This window comes from Chlorocebus sabaeus, chromosome 20, assembly GCF_047675955.1.
Source record: "Chlorocebus sabaeus isolate Y175 chromosome 20, mChlSab1.0.hap1, whole genome shotgun sequence".
NCBI lineage: Eukaryota > Metazoa > Chordata > Mammalia > Primates > Cercopithecidae > Chlorocebus > Chlorocebus sabaeus.
Genome location: NC_132923.1, coordinates 106946411 through 106964876, shown reverse-complemented (window position 1 = coordinate 106964876; position 18466 = coordinate 106946411).

The following is an 18466-nucleotide window of genomic DNA, read 5'->3' as shown; positions in this document are numbered from 1 at the left end:
AGGAGGCACAGTTCTATCTTGGCCCTTTCTGGTTTTCTTTATGGCACGCACCTCATTCTATCATTGTTTCACTGTTTGTTTATTGAAGGGTTTTTACCTCCATCTACTTCACCCGAGCAACAGGCCCATGAAGGTATGGACCTCATCTGTCTCAATCCCAACTGTCTTTTCAAGTCACAGCATGGGGCCAGGCACGTAGTAAGTATGAAAAATTGCAAGTGGATGCATTCATAAACTGGCACACAGTAGGTGAGGTGCTTAGTTAGTGGACATTTATTAGTGTCCTCTGAATCCTCTAGAGGCCCACGTAAGCAAGTTGCTAGGTGACCCTCTCCTGGTCTCGCCAAAGCCTCTCCTGACTCCATGCTCCCCCACCCCTCAGCCCTCCCACCTCTGCCTCCCTTCGTGTTTCTCTGCAACATGACCCTGAGGTTACTGGCCAAAATGGAGCCTCGCAGAATGTCCGGATTGAGATGAGCACTGTCCTTCAAAAGCATCCCCAGGATGCTGGTATTGCCCCAGACTCTGGCTGGTACCCTCTGAGCTCGTTCGTGTGTCACAGAAGCAAATCCTGAGCAATCCTGAGCCCCTTCGTCAGGCTGTCCTCTACTCTATTGGTGCCCCCTATGGTCCAGGGCCACACAGGAGGATCCTTGACCTTGCCTGGCCTTGAGTTTGGGTCTGTGTGACTTGGCAATCCTCCCATCCACTTGGCCAGACCCACCTCCTTACGATCTGAGGCAACACCTGGGGCCTCCATGTGCAGCCCAAACCTTACACCGACGGCCCCTGTAAGGCGCCCCCTTCTTTTCTCCAAAAGGAAACACCCCAGGACCTTTCCCTACCCTCCCCGACCTGGCTCCCAGTCAGGCTCCTCACACCCGGCATCTCTCCCAATGTCAGGATCTCTCTGACCATGTGGGGCCCTGAACTGAATGTCGCAGGCTTTTAATCAGCTCCCGCTGTGTACTGTGCACCTGCTCTCAAATTGCCCAGCCCTGTGGGGAGCATCCTTTCCTTACTCCTGATGTGCCCCAAAGTCTCAGGCTCTTAACAGTCCAGGGAGGTCAAACAAGGTCTTTCTCTTCCTCAAACGCATCCCACACACTCCTGCCTCAGGGCCTCTGCACTTGCTCTTCCCTCTGCCTGGAGGGCTTTGCCCCCACATGTTGGAACGACTTGGATGCTGTTTGGGTGTTTGGACAAGACTATGGTTGAGGCCCCTGAAATTCTGATATCCTGTGATTCTGACATTTGACTCAGTTTTATAGTTTGAGATCTTATTAAAGTCAAAATTCTAAGACTCAGTGCTACAAGATTCTAGGTTTTGATGACTATGAGGTTCTAAAATGCTGCCATTCTCAGAAGCGGCCTCTGTCACTGGGGCAACTCCCATCAGAAGATGCCATCATCTTAGAGTGGGTTTTCTCCTCTTCCCGGGTCCCCCAGCCAAGCCCACAGCACACCATGTGAGTGTGGCACCTTGTGGCTTAGACACTGTCAATTCTTTCTGCATTTCTGCCATCGCACACTCACCTTATCTGCATGCTCCAGTCTCCGGAATAAATATTAGATGATGATGAATCTTTGGAGATTATTTTGTATGTAGAAGAGCTAAGTCTTCCAGGCAGGTTTTTGATGCAGGGCACTAGTCCTGCACTCTCTACAAGGTGTGACTTGTGATTGGGCCACAGGGAGCCCAGAAGAGGGAATAGAGTTCCTCTTTCTTGCCCCAGGGACTGAGAAGAGCCTTTTGTCTGCAGAGGCTACAGGCTGGGGTGGGGACAAGGTAGGAGGGAGACTATCTCCCAGCGAGTCTGAAAGGAAGGAACTAGCTTGTGCTTTTTTGCTGTTGATATTACTACCCTCATTTTAAGGAAGAGGAAACTGCAACCCACAGAGGTTTTGTGAACTGCCTGAAGCCACAGACATAGCTAGAAGGTAACAGTCCGGTAACTTGCAACCCTCTCCTGGCTACAAAGCTCCTGCAAAGCTTGCGGGAGTTAACAGGGCGGCAAGTAGGAAACTGAAGCCCCATTCATTGATGTCAACTGCACCTTCTTACAAACCTCCTCCTTTATGCCACCCGAGTGCATCCTTCCCGTTTAATCAATCTATAATGGTAATTAAATGTGGATTGATTACGAAAGGATATATTTAATCACATGTAATGCACAATAACACAGGAGGTAAATCAGGGTTCTTATCAATACAACAACCTTGCAAGCATCCTGTGAAGTCCATTGCGCCCTCTGCACTTGGAGCCTTATAAGATAGTGCCCAGCTCTTAATAATTACTAAATCTTTACAAATTGATGGCCAGATGAAATTAATTGACCACAGTGAGGGGTGTGTTTGACCCAGGCCACGAGTTCTATGGCCCAGTTGAGACAAGGTGGGAATGGGGAAAATTCTGTAACGGAGGCACCGGGCACATGGAACCCCTCTGGGATCACTATCCCTCAAATGGCTCTCACGGAGTCTCCATCCCAGCCCGGGTCTAGGCCACCATCCTCGCTCACCTGCGCTGTAGCCTCAGCTTGAACTCTTGCTGGCTCTAATCCACCCTCTGCCCTGGCCACATGAATGATCATTCTAGAAGGCCAGCCTCACTGAAAACCTGCTGTGGCTCCCTATTTTCTAAAACTGCCTTAGCCTCACATTCAAGACCCTCAGGATGAGGGCAGGTTTCTCTCTCCGTCTCTTCCCCCTCCAGGGACCACCCTTGGTTCTGACCACACTGAGCGACGGTCCCAGCTTCCTGAACTAAGTTCTCTCAAGCCTATGGACTCTTGTACATCCTTCTCTTTGGCCCTCCCATTGTTATCCCTCTGGCCACTTCACACTCACTACTAAAACTCAAGTGGGAGCTCAGCTATGAGGATGCAAAGGTATAAGAATGACACAATGGACTTTGGGAACTCAGGGGGAAAGTTTGGAAGGGGGTGAGGGATAAAAGACTACAAATTGGGTGCAGTGGATACTGTTTGGGTGATGGGTGCACCAAAATCTCACAAATCACCACTAAAGAACTTACCCATGTAACTAAACACCACCTGCTCCCTAATAACCTATGGAAATAAAAAAATTGAAAAATAATAAGTACATAAAATACATACTTAACAACAACAAAAACAAAACAATTAAAAAATAAGTAAAATAAAATACGTACTTAACAACAACAAAAACAAAAACAATTTGCTTTACCTCCTCCAGGAAGTCTTCCCAGATAGCCCCAGACTGTTTGTTCTAACAGGGCCTGAATCAGTTACCTATTCTACAATAAAACTGCCTAACAAAACACAAAACACCTCACTGGCTAACATCAGAACACATTTATTGCTCGCTCCTCTGGGGTCAGCTGTAGGTTGGCTAGGCAGCCCTGCTGCTCTTGGCTGGACTCACTTACATGTCTAGGGGGTTCCCTGGTTGCTGGCTGATGTTGGCTGACCTTGGCTGATGTAGCTGAATTTGGATGGGGTGACGGGAGAAACCTGGCTGTGCTCCGTGTGTCTCTCATCCTCCAGAAGGCTGTCCAGCCACGTTCTCACAGCAGTAGCAAGATGCAAGAGCCAGCCCAAGTGCGTCACGGTAGCGTCACGTCTGCCGACATCCCATTGCCCGAAGCAAGTCATATGGTGGAACCATCTGCTTTCTGCCAAGGGACAGGACATGTTGCCCACCCACAGCACCGAAAAGTTACATGGAAAAGGGTGGTTGCTTGAGAGGGGATGGGAAATTGGGGACCAATCATGCACTTTTTCACAGAGCAAGACACATTCATCTTTCAAAGCTCTCAGGACTCCACGATGTAGTAACCTTTAAAAATTTTTTTAAAGCTTTATTGTGTTACAACAATAAACTGTATATATTTAACACACCGATTTGATGAGTTTGACACACGTACATACTCGTGAAATCCCCGTCACAGTCCAGGTAACAGACAGACATATACCCGTCACCCCCAGATGAGTTCCTCTGCCCCTCGGTCATCCCTGCTCCCATCACTCACCACCATACCTGCCTCCTCTGCCCCAGACGAAAATTCATCTGCTTTCCATGACTATCAGTTAGTTTGCATTTTCTAGAATTGTGTCTGCTAGAATCGTACACTGTGTTCTCTTACTTCTCTGGCTTCTTTCATTCCACATAATTACACTGAGATTCCTCTGTGTGATATGTATCAACATTTCCTTTCTTTTTATTGCTGAAGAATGTTCATTGTATGGATGAATCACGTTTTGTTCCTCCATTCACCTGTCGATGAGTATTTGGATCATTTCCAGTTTGTGGCTACAAATAAAGCTGCTAGGAAAATTTGTGCACAAATGTGTGCGTGGACATATGTCTTCTTCTCTCAAGGGTAAACACTTTGGAGGAGAATGACCAGATCATATGGTGGCGTGTGTTCAACTTTCTAAGAAACTGCCAAGCTGTTTCCCAAGGTGGCTTGTGCACTCTGCATTCCTGAAAAGAGTCCCAGTCACTCCCGGACCCCCAGCCCCTGGTGCAGTCAGTTGCCCTTTTATCCTGGGCGGGTGCAGTGACACCCCACTGTGGTTTTATTTTGTCCATCCCAATGACTAATCATGTTGAGCATCTTTACATGTGCTTACTTCTCATCCCAGCTCATCGTTGGTGATGTGTCTGCTCAGAGAAAATCTGTCATAATTGGGGTCTTGGTTTTATTATGGTTGAGTTTTGAGGGTTATTTATGTGCTCTGGGCATATATTTATCAGATACGTATGTGGCAAATATTTTCTCCAAGTCCGTGGCTTGTCCTGGGTGAGATTTTTTTTTTAAACCCATTGATCACTCCATGATTGGCAAGAGCTTCACTGAGAAGGTCCGAGCTGACAGAATGTGTCAGGGTCCGATCCATTCCCTCCACAAAAATAATCAGAAAATAATAATAATAATAATAATAAGCAGAGTGGCTTGTGAAGCCTCATCAAATTCGTCCTCCTGTCCCCGGTGGTCTGGACTCCACAGGGAAGTCATCCTAAAAATCGGGATCGCCGTGGGGATGGGAGTGGCAGGGGGGAGGTGGATTGGGTCCAGAAAAGGCACACTCCGGAACCTCGCACAGCATCATTTTGCTGATACAAGATCGCCCTCTTATGGCCAAGATTCCTCCCGCCTCTGAGCTCTGCCCCTCCCTGGGGCTCTGTGAGACACTGGAAGACAGATAAATGGAAACATTCGTTTCGGCTCCCAAGTTTCTGATGAATACAAGTGTTTTCATTCGCTGGGCAAATATCCCACTGGAGATGGATGAAAATAAAACTGCGACTGGGGGAGTCGATTCCCGCTTCCCTGGATGAGGCTGCTGAGGGAGGGGAGGTCAGAGGTGGGGCTGGAAGAGAAGCTTGTGTAAGTGCAGGGCAGAGCTCCCATGTCCTCGGGGCCAAAGGCTTCCTGAGGGGCCCAGGCTTTCATGTGCACAACACAGGCCCTCAGCCTCAAACCCCTGAGATATGGGGTTCCTGACTGAGGATGTCTAGGAGTGGCCATTGTCTTAGCACCTGCTGCTCCTAGGTCCAGCTCTCACCTGAATCCTCCAAACCCTCTCTGTCTGGTCTCCTACAACCACTGGCTTTTCTCTGCCCCACATTACCCGAGGCTAGGAAACCTACCAGCCTCCTCCATTTCCTGCAGGACCACAAAGAGGAGGCTGTGACCTGCCACTGACATTCCAGAAGGCTAGGTCAAAGTGCAGGGGACTGCGGCACCAAAAAGCAAAAAAGACAGATACCTCTTCCTGGGGTTCCGGAGATCTCCGTGGCTTGCCATTCCTTTCTGTGGCCCCTGACCTGCTGCTCTGGTGTTGACCAACCCTCCTAGGCTGTCTCCACCATCCCCCTAAATGCCAGATCCTCCTCATACTCCCCGCTCTCGGACCGTCACGCCTAACCCTGACTTCCTGTTGCTAAGCACGAGGCACTGAGTCCTGTCCTCTGCATATGCCTAAAGGCCCAGGAAAAGAGTCACCTGGCTCAGTCCTTGGTGACACCATTGTAAGCAGCATGAAGAAGCCCTGCAATGTGGTGCTCAGGAGCCTGGCCCCGAAGCCCACGTCCAAATGGCCACTGCACCAACTACTACCTGGAGAACTTTGGACGACTTCTTGAACAGCTCTGTGCTTCAGGTTCCCCATGAATAAAGGGGAAGTTATAGTTTATACTTTATAGAGTTTTCTAGAGGGTTATGTGATTTGAAACCTTTACTGGGTTTAGAATAGTGCCTGACACTTAGTAAATGCTCAGTTAGTGTTAATAAAAGTTCCTACCCACTCGCCCCACAACCGCTGGCTCTAAGTTGAATCCCGAACTGGTCTCCTTTTTCTTTAAGTGGATGATGTCAGTGGGAAGGAGTGCAGGAGATGAACATTTGCTCTTCTAGCCTAGAAAGGTCCAGGGGTCCAGGGAGGAAGGAGTTGTACTTCTGTGTATACGAAGGACTCCCTGCAACATCCTCTGAGGATTGACTGTTGAGGATGGGCTGGGCCATGATGAACTGGTGGAGGCGTGAGGGAGAGGAGAGGAGGGAAGACAAGGGACAGACAGGCAGGGGGTCCCATGGCTGGGACGATGTTCTTTAGAGGTTTGAATCTTTACAAATCCTGCAGAGCTCTGGAAATTGTCAGCGATGGAGCCAATAGAGGTAACTCATTCACTGACTCATTCTTTCCTGTGTTTATTCAACAAACACTTCCTTGAGCATCTATTGTATGTCAGGCCCTGGCTTAACACTGAGAAGGCAGCAGGCAAACAAGACAGATGCAATTTCTGCCTTCAGGAAACTTACAGTCTAGGGAGAAGACAGACATCAAACAATGAAGAACAGATTTGACTACTTCATCAAGGGGTCTGTGTCCCCTCATGTCAGGGGCAGGAGAGGAAGGAAGAAAGTAGCTTTTCAGTGGTGATACAAAAGGAGAGAGTATTCTAGATAAAGTGTGGGGAGAGATGGGAAGAAGGAACATCAGGTCAAGGACCAGCATGTGCAAAGGTCTAGAGGTGAGAAGAAGCATGATTCTTTTTCAGGAGGAACTGTATGGAGACCTGGGTGGCTGGAGGCTAGTGACCAATGGGGCAAGGGCCAGGGTGAAGCCAGAGAGGTTGGCATGGTCAGGTCCCACGGGGCCAGTCATATGGCTGCTCTTCATCCAGAGAGTAGAGGGTGCTCACTGAGCGGCGGTGATGGAAGGCCAGACGACCCAGGGTTGGGAGGAGCTTGGACCAATTCTCATGTGAAACAGTGAGGGTGACTCAACCTCCTTGATGATGTGATCACCAAACCTGTCACAAAACCCAGCCTCAGAGACCCCTGGAACAGGAGTTCCAGAGACACTGGTGAGATTCGTGTCTCCCTAAAATTCCAGCCACAAGATCCCATGACCTGCAGCACAGATGCATGAGAAACATTCTCATGAAATTGATAACATGTGAATTACTAAGAGCAACTTGGCAAACCCATGGATCTCTTGGGATATTGTTTCCCCTGCCCACTTGGTTCGTCTTCAGAGATTTGGGTGAGTTGGGATCTGGGAGATGAGACTCCGAAATCACTGTGCCTCTGCAGGAAGATTTACTACCATGTAGGACAGAGGGACACAGTAGGCACGTGCTCGCAGGCCCACACCTCCTGACACTGGGTGCAGGCGCTCAGGAAAGCCCAGCCAATTCTGCGAATGTTCATTCACCGATCATGCTGATTTTGAAAGGCCAGCATTTCCCAAACTGGGCTCAGGAGAACACAAGTTCTGCGTGGTGGTAACTGGTGTTTTGAGAACAATGGCTGAATACATTTGAGGAACATTACATGCAAAACACAGTATCCTGAACACTTAGAGATGTCTTGCATTATGAAAACTCTTCAGGGGTTGCAAAGAAAGTTCTAGAGCAGGGCCGGGCACGATGGCTCACGCCTGTAATCCCAGCACTTTGGGAGGCCGAGGCAGATGGATCATGAGGTCAGGAGTTCAAGACTAGCCTGGCCAAGATGGTGAAACCCCATCTCTACTAAAAACACAAAAAATAGCCGGTTGCGGTGGCATGCACCTGTAATCCCAGCTACTTGGGAGGCTGAGGCAGAGAATTGCTTGAACCCGGGAGGCGGAGGTTGCAGTGAGCCAAGATCACGCCACTGCACTCCAGCCTGGGCGACAGAGTGAGACTTTGTCTAAAAAAAAAAAAAGAAAGAAAGAAAGTTCCAGAGCAGCAACTAAAACTGACTCTCACTATCCTTTCATTAAAAAGGGAAAGTTGAACCAAAAGTAAAAACAACACATTTCATGGTAAATGGCCTTTCCAACAAAGGACACATGGCTACTTGACACTGACAGTTACAGCTACAGTGACCTTATTCTTCTCGTTTAATCATGAGCCCATCACAATTTCTTTCATTTTATATATTTATTTTTTTAGAGACAAGGTCTCATTCTGTAGCCCAGGCTGGAGTGCAGTGGTGCAATCGCGGCTCACTGCAGCCGTGAGGTCCTAGGTTCAAGTGATTCTCCCACTCTCGCCTCCCAAGTAGCTGGGACCACAGGTATGCACCATCACACCCTACTAACTTTTTTATGTTTTGTAGAGATGGAGATTTTGCTATGTTGCTCAACTTGAGGCCTCAAACTCCTGGCCTCAAGCAATCCTGCTGCCTTGACCTCCCAAAGTGTTGTGTTGGGATTAGAGGCGTGAGCCACCGCACCCAGCCCATCCGTCACAATTTCATCCCAGACTGCCATGGCATTCACTGGGGTAAGTCTGTTCATTGGCCCCAGTCATGACTGGAGAAACTCATTCACTGGCCCCTTCAGAGCATAAGGGGCCTAGTGTGAGGCCTTTATTAACAAAGTTTAATTTTCCTGCTCTCCACTGAGGTCCACACCTCCTGCAGTGGTCTGAATGTTAGTGTCCCCCCAAAACCACATGTTGAAATCTCACCCCCCAAGATGATGGTATTAGAAGGTGGGGCCTTTGAGAGGTGACTAAGTCGTGGAGATGGCACTCATGAATGGGGTTCGTGCCATGGGAGCCCCTGCCAGGCCCACCCCCATTTCCCCTCCACTGAAAACACTTCAGCCCATTATGACATGGCTTCCACAGTGACAGCCTCACAGCCATCCATCTCTCTCTCTCTCTCTCTTTTTTTTTTTTGAGACAGAGTCTTGCTCTATTTCCCAGGCTAGAGTGCAAAGGCATGATCTTGGTTCTCTGCAGCCTCTGCTTCCTGGGTTCAAGCTATTCTCGTGCCTCAGTCTCCCAAGTAGCTGGGATTACAGGTGCACACTAACACACCTGCCTAATTTTTGTATTTTTAGTAAAGATGGGGTTTCACTATGTTGGCCAGGTTGGTCTCGAACTCCCTACCTCAGGTGATCCACCTGCCTCAGCCTCTCAAAGTGTTGGGATTACAGGCGTGAGCCACTGTGCCCAGCTCCATCTACCTCTCTTATCAAAGGGACCCCAGACAGCTCCCTCGTCCCTTCCCTTCAGCCATGTCAGGACACAGCAAGAAGGTGCCATCTCTGCACCTGAAAGCTGTCCCCCACTAGATGCCAAACCTGCCAGCACTTTGATCCTGGATGTTTCAGCCTCCAGAACTGTGACAATTACATTTCTGTTGTTGATAAACTACACGATTTATGGTATTTTGTTATAGCAATCCCAAAAAGGCTAAGACAAGTTATACTTAAATTTGCCCCTCCCTTGTCTGTCCTAGACTTGAAATACTGGGCCCAGCCAGCACTCCAGGCCTAATATCCGTGTGGGCTAAGGTAGAGCTGGGAGAGGATCGGCTGCAGGACAGAAGAGTGAGTCCTGGCCCCGGCACTGCCACCAATGACCTGTATGATCCTGACAGATCATGTACCCACGGTGGGCCTCAGTTTCACCAGCTGTACCATGAGGGGGTTGGACCAGATGATCCCCTCATTCCTCCCTCCTTTGGTGGTCCAAGAATTCATAAGTCTGTATAGGAAAGCTGTGCCCAGATAGCCACAGGAAAATGGTGCTAGGTCTGTTATGATGGTCTCTTCTTGGGAGGTGAGAAAGGAGAATCAGCCTTGGTCAGATTATGAACTGTGAGCACCACAACCAGAAACCGAAAGACACAAGCTCATGCTGGTCAGCGCTGGCCTGGACCGGGGAGCTTTAGTTCCCAGTGTGAGCCAAGCAAGGTGAAGTCCTGACCAAAGCGAATGTGCCCCCTCCTCTGATATGTGGGTCACAGGATCACCTAAGCCAGTGAGAAAGAATGAAGCCCCTCCTTGGTGACGGAGCCCTGGGGGACATGGACCAGTAAGGAGGCGCTGACACCTGATGACGGGAGACTGGATGTGGGAATGGGGGAGGAAGTGTCACCATCACCAGTATCTATTGTCATTGTCATCGTCATCATGATTACAGTACAGCTAAGAATTATCAGGAGTCTCCTATGCACCAGCCTCCTTCTCCAGAGCTCTTTGTAAAGCAGTAAGACCAGGGCCCAGCACACAGTAGGTGTCTCTGCTGGTCGGACAGATTAATCCAGTGGCTGCTGGTGATGTCTATTTTTTGCTTTTGCCAAAACAGCATCTCCTCACATTTCTGCAGTTCACAGCCCAGCTCTCTGCAAACTTCTAAGAAGAGATTAAAGGAAAAGTCAGATAAGGCTGCCCACATCCCCAAGACAGAAGTGTCACTCACAAAGGCCCACCTGCTGTGAGCGCAAGGCTGCCCTTTCATGCCACTGGGGCCAGTTGGCATCTTCACACCCTGAGCACAACATAAGCAAAGTGTCTCTGAAAAGCTGGGAATAAATTCTGCCCAGGTGTCCTACCCTTCTCAGGCACCTCTGGGGTCCCAGCGCTGACAACTGCTCTGTTCTATCAAGGTTCAGCTGTTTTAACAGGGACTTTAAATAACTCCCCTCTGCTGCCAAGAAACTTGTGTCCTGCTGAGACACGTGCACTGTGAATAGACGACCAAGAGAGTTTCAGGGTCTGGCTGTTGTTTGGACAATGACCATGAAGCTCCCTCCCTGTCCTTCGTCCTCCCAAAGGCAGTTTCCAATGACTCAGCAGATCCATCCTGGAGTGCCAGGCCGGGTGCAGGGCTCTGGCCTCAGAGAAAGATCGCTCATGTTCCTTTGCTTGAGGAGGTCATGGTCAGATGGCAGAGGCAGACCCGTCAGCAACACACATCACCCACCTGCAAAGCACCAGACAAGAGGTCCCAGCAATGGCTGCCATTCCATGAGCACCTGCTGTCGACAGCTCTACTCAGTCAGTGCCTAGTGTGTGCTGAGTCACAGGTGTTGTCATTAGCTTTCACAGCAACGCTCCCTGCTACAAAGTCAGTTTGATCATTCCCATTTTACAGACGAGGATACTGAAACTCAGAGAAGTTGGGAAACTTACTCAGGGTCTCACAGCCAGGGAGTAGTTGAGCCAACATGTGCTCTGTGGGCCCAGCAGCATCAGGACAGCTCTGTCCTCCCTCACCCCTCAGATGGAGGCCGGGTCAGCTGGGGTGGACTGAAGACAGGTATGGTCACCTGAGCCAGGAGGTCAGAGTCCAGGGGCGGTGCTAGATTGCAGGTGCATCATCGCCCTCCGATTGTGGAGGTTCCTCAGGGTTACCCACATAAGTCTAGTTGAGTTTGGCCATCCCAGCCCAGCTGCCTAGCAAGAGGCAGGAATTAGGTTCACTCTGTGCAATAACATTGTTTACCTGCTCATGATCCTCTCACCACGTCTTACATTCTTTAGCTTTTCCTTTGGAAACTGCGCCTCTCACCTACCACATACTCTTTGTCTAGGTTCTTTGACCAGGACAGAGCCCAGCCCTGCACCACTGGCTCTAAGGATAAACATGTGACTCAGGCCTGGCCAATCAGTGACTTCCATTCCACTGAATTTAGTGATTGACTCAGAGATGGGCATGCGTTCCAGGTTCATCCAATCAGAGTTTGCCCTTGGACTTGCGAATATAGCATAAAAGAGGGTCTTTCTTTCCTTTCCTTATGGTTGCTAAGCTGGTAGAATATAAGGCTGGCAGTGCAGGTGCCCATTGCAGGAGGAGGCTGTTTAAAAGAAAGCCGACACAGATAGACAAATTTCTGAAAGATGGAGTAAAAGCGAAAAAGGGAGATGGTCAGGACAGATAGAACGTGAGCCTCAGAAGACAGAGACCCTTGTCTGTTTTGCTTTCTACTGTACACCTGCCTGCACAGACTACGTACAACTGCTTGAGCCCCTGGATCAAGGCTGACTCGAAGCTGGCAGTCTCCCAGATGTTTCGGTTTCATAAGCCAATGCAATTCTTTCTGTTTGGGTCAGTTCGCGATGTGTTTCTGTCACCCGTAAACCAATGAATGAGTCCCAATTCTGCTCTGTAGCCACCACCAGAAAACATAGTACCTGACATATAATAGATGCCAAGTAAACATTTGGGCAATCAAGGAAAAAAATATGAATGAGCCTGGCCATTTCTCCCTCTCTGCTTCCCACCCACCACACACAAGCTGCAGACACTGTAATGGGCACCATGGTTCTGGAAATTAAAACTTACTGAACAATCAGCTGCTTCCCCATGGCAGCAGCAGCGTCTGCCCACTGGGCCCTTGGAGGAGGAGAGCAGGGCTCAGGGAGGTGGTTGCATTTCTGTTCAGAAACACCAACCCCAGGAGATACTGGAAATGGGCTCGGAGCTGCAGAGATGAGGTCTGGGACCCTGTTTCCCTGGCCAGTGGACACTCGGGTAGAAGGACAGTAACAGTAACTCCATACACATCCACCGAGCTTTACAGTTCACAACGTGTCCACACAGCATGGATGAGCCTATTGGAGGAGGCAGCACTGAAATCCTGGCTCTTTGTCTTAAATTTTATATTGATTCATAATATTTGTATGTATTTATGGAGTACATGTGAGATTTTGATACTCTGCCAGTTACTGGCTGTGTGATCTTGGGCAAACCCTGTCTCCTCCTTGGGGCTGGGGTTTCTCATCTGCACAGTGACCCAGCTCACAGGACTGAGGTGAGGAATCACTGGGACACGAATTCAGCTTTGTGACTGGCACACGGTCAATGTGCAATCCATAGTCAGTACCTGAGCGTTATTAGCCCCACCGTAGAGGCCCAGACACAGGGACTGACAGGTGGGCTGTGGCCCCCCTAGGGAGCTGCAGTGAGAAAAAGCAGGGTCTGAAGCCAGAGCCCTGTGACTCCCAGGCCAGTGCTCCACCCACTGCATCCTGGGCTCTCAGGAGGAGGCTGAGAGGGGACTGCCTGGTATCTCCCCAGGGGAGTAGAGATCCCGGAATCCCCACATTCTTCCAGGGAGCCAGCTTCCTGAACCTGTGTCATCAGGTGGGTCCCAGAAGGCCCAGAAGGGTGGGCACTTGGCTGAGGACACCGAGGGCAGGGGTCCCGGGAGGGGAGCTGAGCCAGAACATCATGCCTCACATTCCCACTGTGCCTTAACAAAACTGTACCTTAATTTCCGCTACCACAGAATGCATGCATGCCTGCTTGTGTGAATGAGTGAATTCAAATACATCATTCTACCTGGAGGAAATGGAGTCTCAGAGAAGCAAGTGATTTGCCCAAGATCAAACAGTCTGGGAGGCCAGAGGAGGCTCAAACTCAAGTCTCTGCCACTAAGGTCCATGCTTCTCTCCAGCCCTACACTGCCCTGCAGAGCTTGGGTCAGGAGTTAGGAAAGGAAGAGGCCAGCATGGGCTGGAGGCATCAGGGAGGGCTTCCTGAAGGAGGGGGAGCCCAATCTGGGCCCTGAAGAACACACTGAAGAGGAAGAGCATACAGGGAGGGAGGCACAGCCCGCAGTTTGCTGCTCCCAAATCTTTAGGACTCTGGGCCTGGATTTCTCCACAAGGAGGGTCAAGGTCTTCCTGGGGCAGGCTCCCCAAGACCCTCTCCTCAGAGCAGGTGGAGCTGCATCCAGGCAGGATGGGAGGCAGCTCCCAGGTAGCGGGTGGTGTGTCGGGTAGAGCAGGAGCTCCTGGGAACTTCCTGTTCACTTGGTTCCCGAACCAGGTGCGCCGGAATGGGAGCGGCACCCTTGCCCGTCTTCTATAAAGGGGACCGTGGTCTCACAAGAGCCTCTGATGAGGCCATTAGACCACACTCCATCAGCCTGTCAGCCCCACCAGCCACACAGACAATTGCTGCAAAGCGCCTCATCAGCTGAGAACTGTGTAACCAAAGGGCCCTGAGATTTCCATTGCAAATTCCCCATGTGAGCAGCAGCCTGCAAAGGTAAGAATCCCCCATTATGTCCACAATTGGGACAATTAGTCCATTTCTCTTTCCTGTTCCTGTAATGAGCCTGCAGAAGCAAAACAACATCAGGCGGGTATGAAAATACACATCAGCTCAGCTGCCGAGGGGTATTCTTGAGACTATTTTGGGAGCCAGATGCCTGTGTGCGTGGGAGATGCATCCGTCCTCTGCACAGATCAGCTTTCCAGATGTAGGCCCAGGAAGCTGAGCCGGCACTTCTTTGAAACCTCAAATCTTTTTCCTGTAGTCTGCCCTCACTCCCTGTGGCTGGCATTTGGTGATGTCAATGAAATGCAGACCCTGAGGCTGGCACCAGCGATTTGGAGATGGCTAAATGCCTCCCTAAATATTGTGGCCTAGGCGCCTCTCTTGCCTGACCCTAGTACCAGCCATCTGTCTGAGTCATACTGGCCGCCCTTGGAGGGACTCTGAAAGCTGCAGTGTCACCATTCTTTACGTAACATATGTGTGGACCACCTACTATGGGACAGCCACTGTGTCAGGGGAATCAACAGTAAGCAAAACCAGCACGGTCCCTCCTGGAGCTCAGCCTAGAGGAGACAGAGACTCATGTCATCCAGAATCACACAAAGCAGCATAAAATGATAGGTGCTCCAAATGAGAGGCTCAGGATGTGTGAGCACATGACGAGGGGATTTCAAGGCAGGCCGGGGGGGCGTCCCTGAGGATGTGACCCCCCGGCTACCATCTGAAGAATGAAGCAGAGTTATCAGGTGAGCTTGGAGCTCGGGGAGAGTGTTCAGACCAGGCAATAGCATGTGAAAAGGCCCAGCGGCTGGAGGGCTCTTGGCAGCCGCGAAGGAGTTCAAGGCCCACGTGGCTGAAAGGCAAGGAGTAGGTGGGGGCCTGCAGAGAGAGCAGGACCCAGGACTGTGCAAGGGTCTCAAATGCCACTTTAAGGATTTGAGTCTTCATCCCAACAGCAAGGAGACAGTGGAGGGCAAAGAGGAAGCAAGGTTGATGTGATCAGATCTGTGTTTCCAAATCAACCCTTAGGCCACAGCACAGGGGACCGTGATGGAGACAGTGTTGGACAGTGTGATCTGAAGGTAGGAGCATTGCGGCTCATCCTGGAGGGAGAAGGACAGCTTCCAGGACAGAGAGGATGGGAGTGATGAGTGTCGGCATCTGTGTGGCATTCATTTAGCTATTTGACACGTGATTATTGAGCAACAACTATCTGTCTGACCCGGTATTCAGTGAGGAGGTGCCAGGATAAATAAGAACGACAAAGTCACTGTCCACAAGGCTCTTACAAGGGGAAGGACAGGTATTTCCCCAATGTTTCAGGAAAGCAGCTCCCTGAGAAATGTCTGGGCTGATGTGATAATCAGCTTTTATTGGGTGAGAGAGAAAAGACCAGCCAGGGATGTCTGGATATGAACCAATCACCCCAAGTAAATCAAGGGGACTTGAGGAAAGGACACAGGACAGAGTCAGGCCCTCCAGGACTGAGAGTCACCCAAGCCTGTCTCCCCCTCCTTCCCTGTGCACCGCCCCGGGTGGTGCCCTTCAAGGTGGGCTCCCACAGCAATTCATTTTGCATCACGGGTCAGTATTTCCCAGAGCAGGAGCCTGAGTGGGCTCAACTTGGCTGATCACACAACAGGAGGCTCCCAGCAACCCTGCAAGGTTGTCGTCCCCTTCCCTGCTTTGCACATGGCAAATATAACATCAGAGAGGTGAAGATAGTTCCCCGAGAGCTACTAAGTAACAATGTCCTGGTGTCCAGGCTGGTGGTGACATGTGAGAGCCCCATCGTGAGCAGGGAGGAAGCCGTTCATCCAGACCTTCACTTTGATGACAAGGACAAGCTCCACCTGAGGGCAGGCACTTCTGAAGCAATAACCCTAGCAATACCCTCCTGGGTACCAGGCACGGGCTCTAAGCCCCTCTATCTACTGATTTACTTCGTCTTCACAATAACCCTTTGGAGTACATTCCAGTTATACATTGCCGCAGTGATGGCGTGCTGCAACCACGAGAACGAGTAGCTTCAATCAATGGGTACTGATTTAGTTCCCAGCTCTTCGGGTGGGCTGGACAATTTTGCTGCACTGGCCACGCTCTCTCCATCTTCTGAAGTCAGCTGTTAGCTCATCTGTGTGTTGGCTTTGCTGATGTTGGCTGGCTTTCTCACCTATCTGAGGGCCTTGTGTAGGCTTTGATTATCCAGCAAGCTGGCCTCAGCTTGTTTAAACAGAGATGTCAGATTTCCAAATGGGGGAGTCCCTTGAGGTGCAGGCTTCAAATCGACACCTTCACATGCAACATATTCTGTTGGTCAAAGCAAGTCACAGGACCGTGCATACTGAGGGAGTAGTAAAGAAACGCCACCTCTTCATAGGGGAAGTCATATGCAAAGATGGGTAGGCTACCGGGGTAGACATCATTATAATCAACCGACTCTCCAGATGAGAGCACTGAAGTTCAGAGAGGTGCAGTGGCTTGCTCAAGGCCACACAGCTATCAAGGGGGCATGGGCGAGTTTTATGCCCAGGTCTGTGCTCTTCTCCATGGCTCTGCTGCTTCTTGAAAGCTGTGAACACACTACAGACAGAGAAACCCAGGGCTGGGAGAACCTTGAGCTTCCAGGGTCCTGAGCAGGAGACTCCTGGGGTTAAGGAAGACCCTAAAGACCTAGTGAAGACTCTGGCAGCTGGAGGAGAAGGGTCTTTCTCTCCCAGAGGGGCAGAGGGCCACCTGAGCAAGTGTCAGAGCTTGGACATTAGGCTCAGCTCTGTTGACAAAAGGTGAATCTGAATTAAACTCATTCATTCATTAATTCTCCCATTTATCCATCCATCCACTCAGTAAACAACCTTGGAAGAGAATCCTCTCGACATGTTCTGCCCTGGCATTGTCTTTCCACTGGTCATACCCATTCATTCTTTAACAGTCAGTTCAGCTGTCTCCTCCAGGAAGCCCTCCCTGATATGCAGAGTTAGTGCCCTTTCCCTCTCCTGCCACACACTTTGTGCTTTTGCTGCATCCTGGCTGGGGAGTGGGGAGGGACTCTCGATTGTCACTGATGATTTATGTGCCACTGTCCACTCCCAGGGTCCTGTGAGAGAGCCAGTCTCCATAGGGCAGGCCACGGTGCCATCTTAATCACCTCTGTCTTCCCGGATGACTGAAGGTTTCAGGAGGGCAGTGCAGAGCCGTGTGCATCTCAGGAATGTGGCTTCCTGGGGTCTAGAACACTGCAGGGTACAAAGCAGAATCTAAAATACTGGATGGATGGAATAAAGAAGGGAAGGAAAGAAGAGTTAGGGAGAGAGAACAGGGAGAAGGAAAGAAAGAGAGGGGCCTTCCTTCCTAGGCACAGCATGAGGGAAGGAGACAGAGAAGAAAATTGCAAATTCGGAGGTTGGGAGAGGTGAGGGAAGCAGAAACACTCGAACATTAAAAATGGTCACACTGTGACCTATGACATTTCACTTAATCAGGAACAAATCACTTAGTACTGCAGGTAGAGCTGAGAGCTACTCAGAGTTTGCTTTCAGAAGCTTTCTGGAATGAAACATTTCTCCCGGGACCTGTCTCATGCTGAGCCACATCCAACCTGATTCCATGGGTCAGAGAGAAATTGTTTCCAGTACCTCCACCTGGGCAAAAGAGCAGAGGTCCTGACCTGAGGCTGGGTTTGGGTGGCTGCTCCATCCAGAATGTGACCTCGGATGAGTCACTCAACACCCAGAGGACCCAGACAGTGGGAGTCTCTCCCTTCCTTTCTTGCTCCTCCCTGGCCTCGGGTCATCTTTAGGGTGGGGCCCCATCCTCTTCCTGGAAGTCATCTAGACTGCCCATCCTCTGGACTGGAAGGGTGAGAGCCAGGCTAGGATTTCAGGCCAGCTGGTCTCAATCCAAGCTGCCCTCCATTCTAGGTCCTTGCTGCCCCAGAAGGTGACAGCAGCATCCACATCAGTGGGGAGATGTAGGCTCTTGTGCCCCACCCCGGAAGTCAAATGAGCCTGACTCTGCACTTAACATGCACCTGAGGTGGTGTGTGGCCACTTTAAAGTGTGAGGAGCCCTGGTCCAGCCGGTGGGGGAGACAGAGCTGTCAGAGGCCTGCAGGAGGGCTGCAGGGACAACCGGGCCTGCCTCTCCCCAGAGGGACTGCCTCTCCCAGCGATTGCCACGGGGACTTT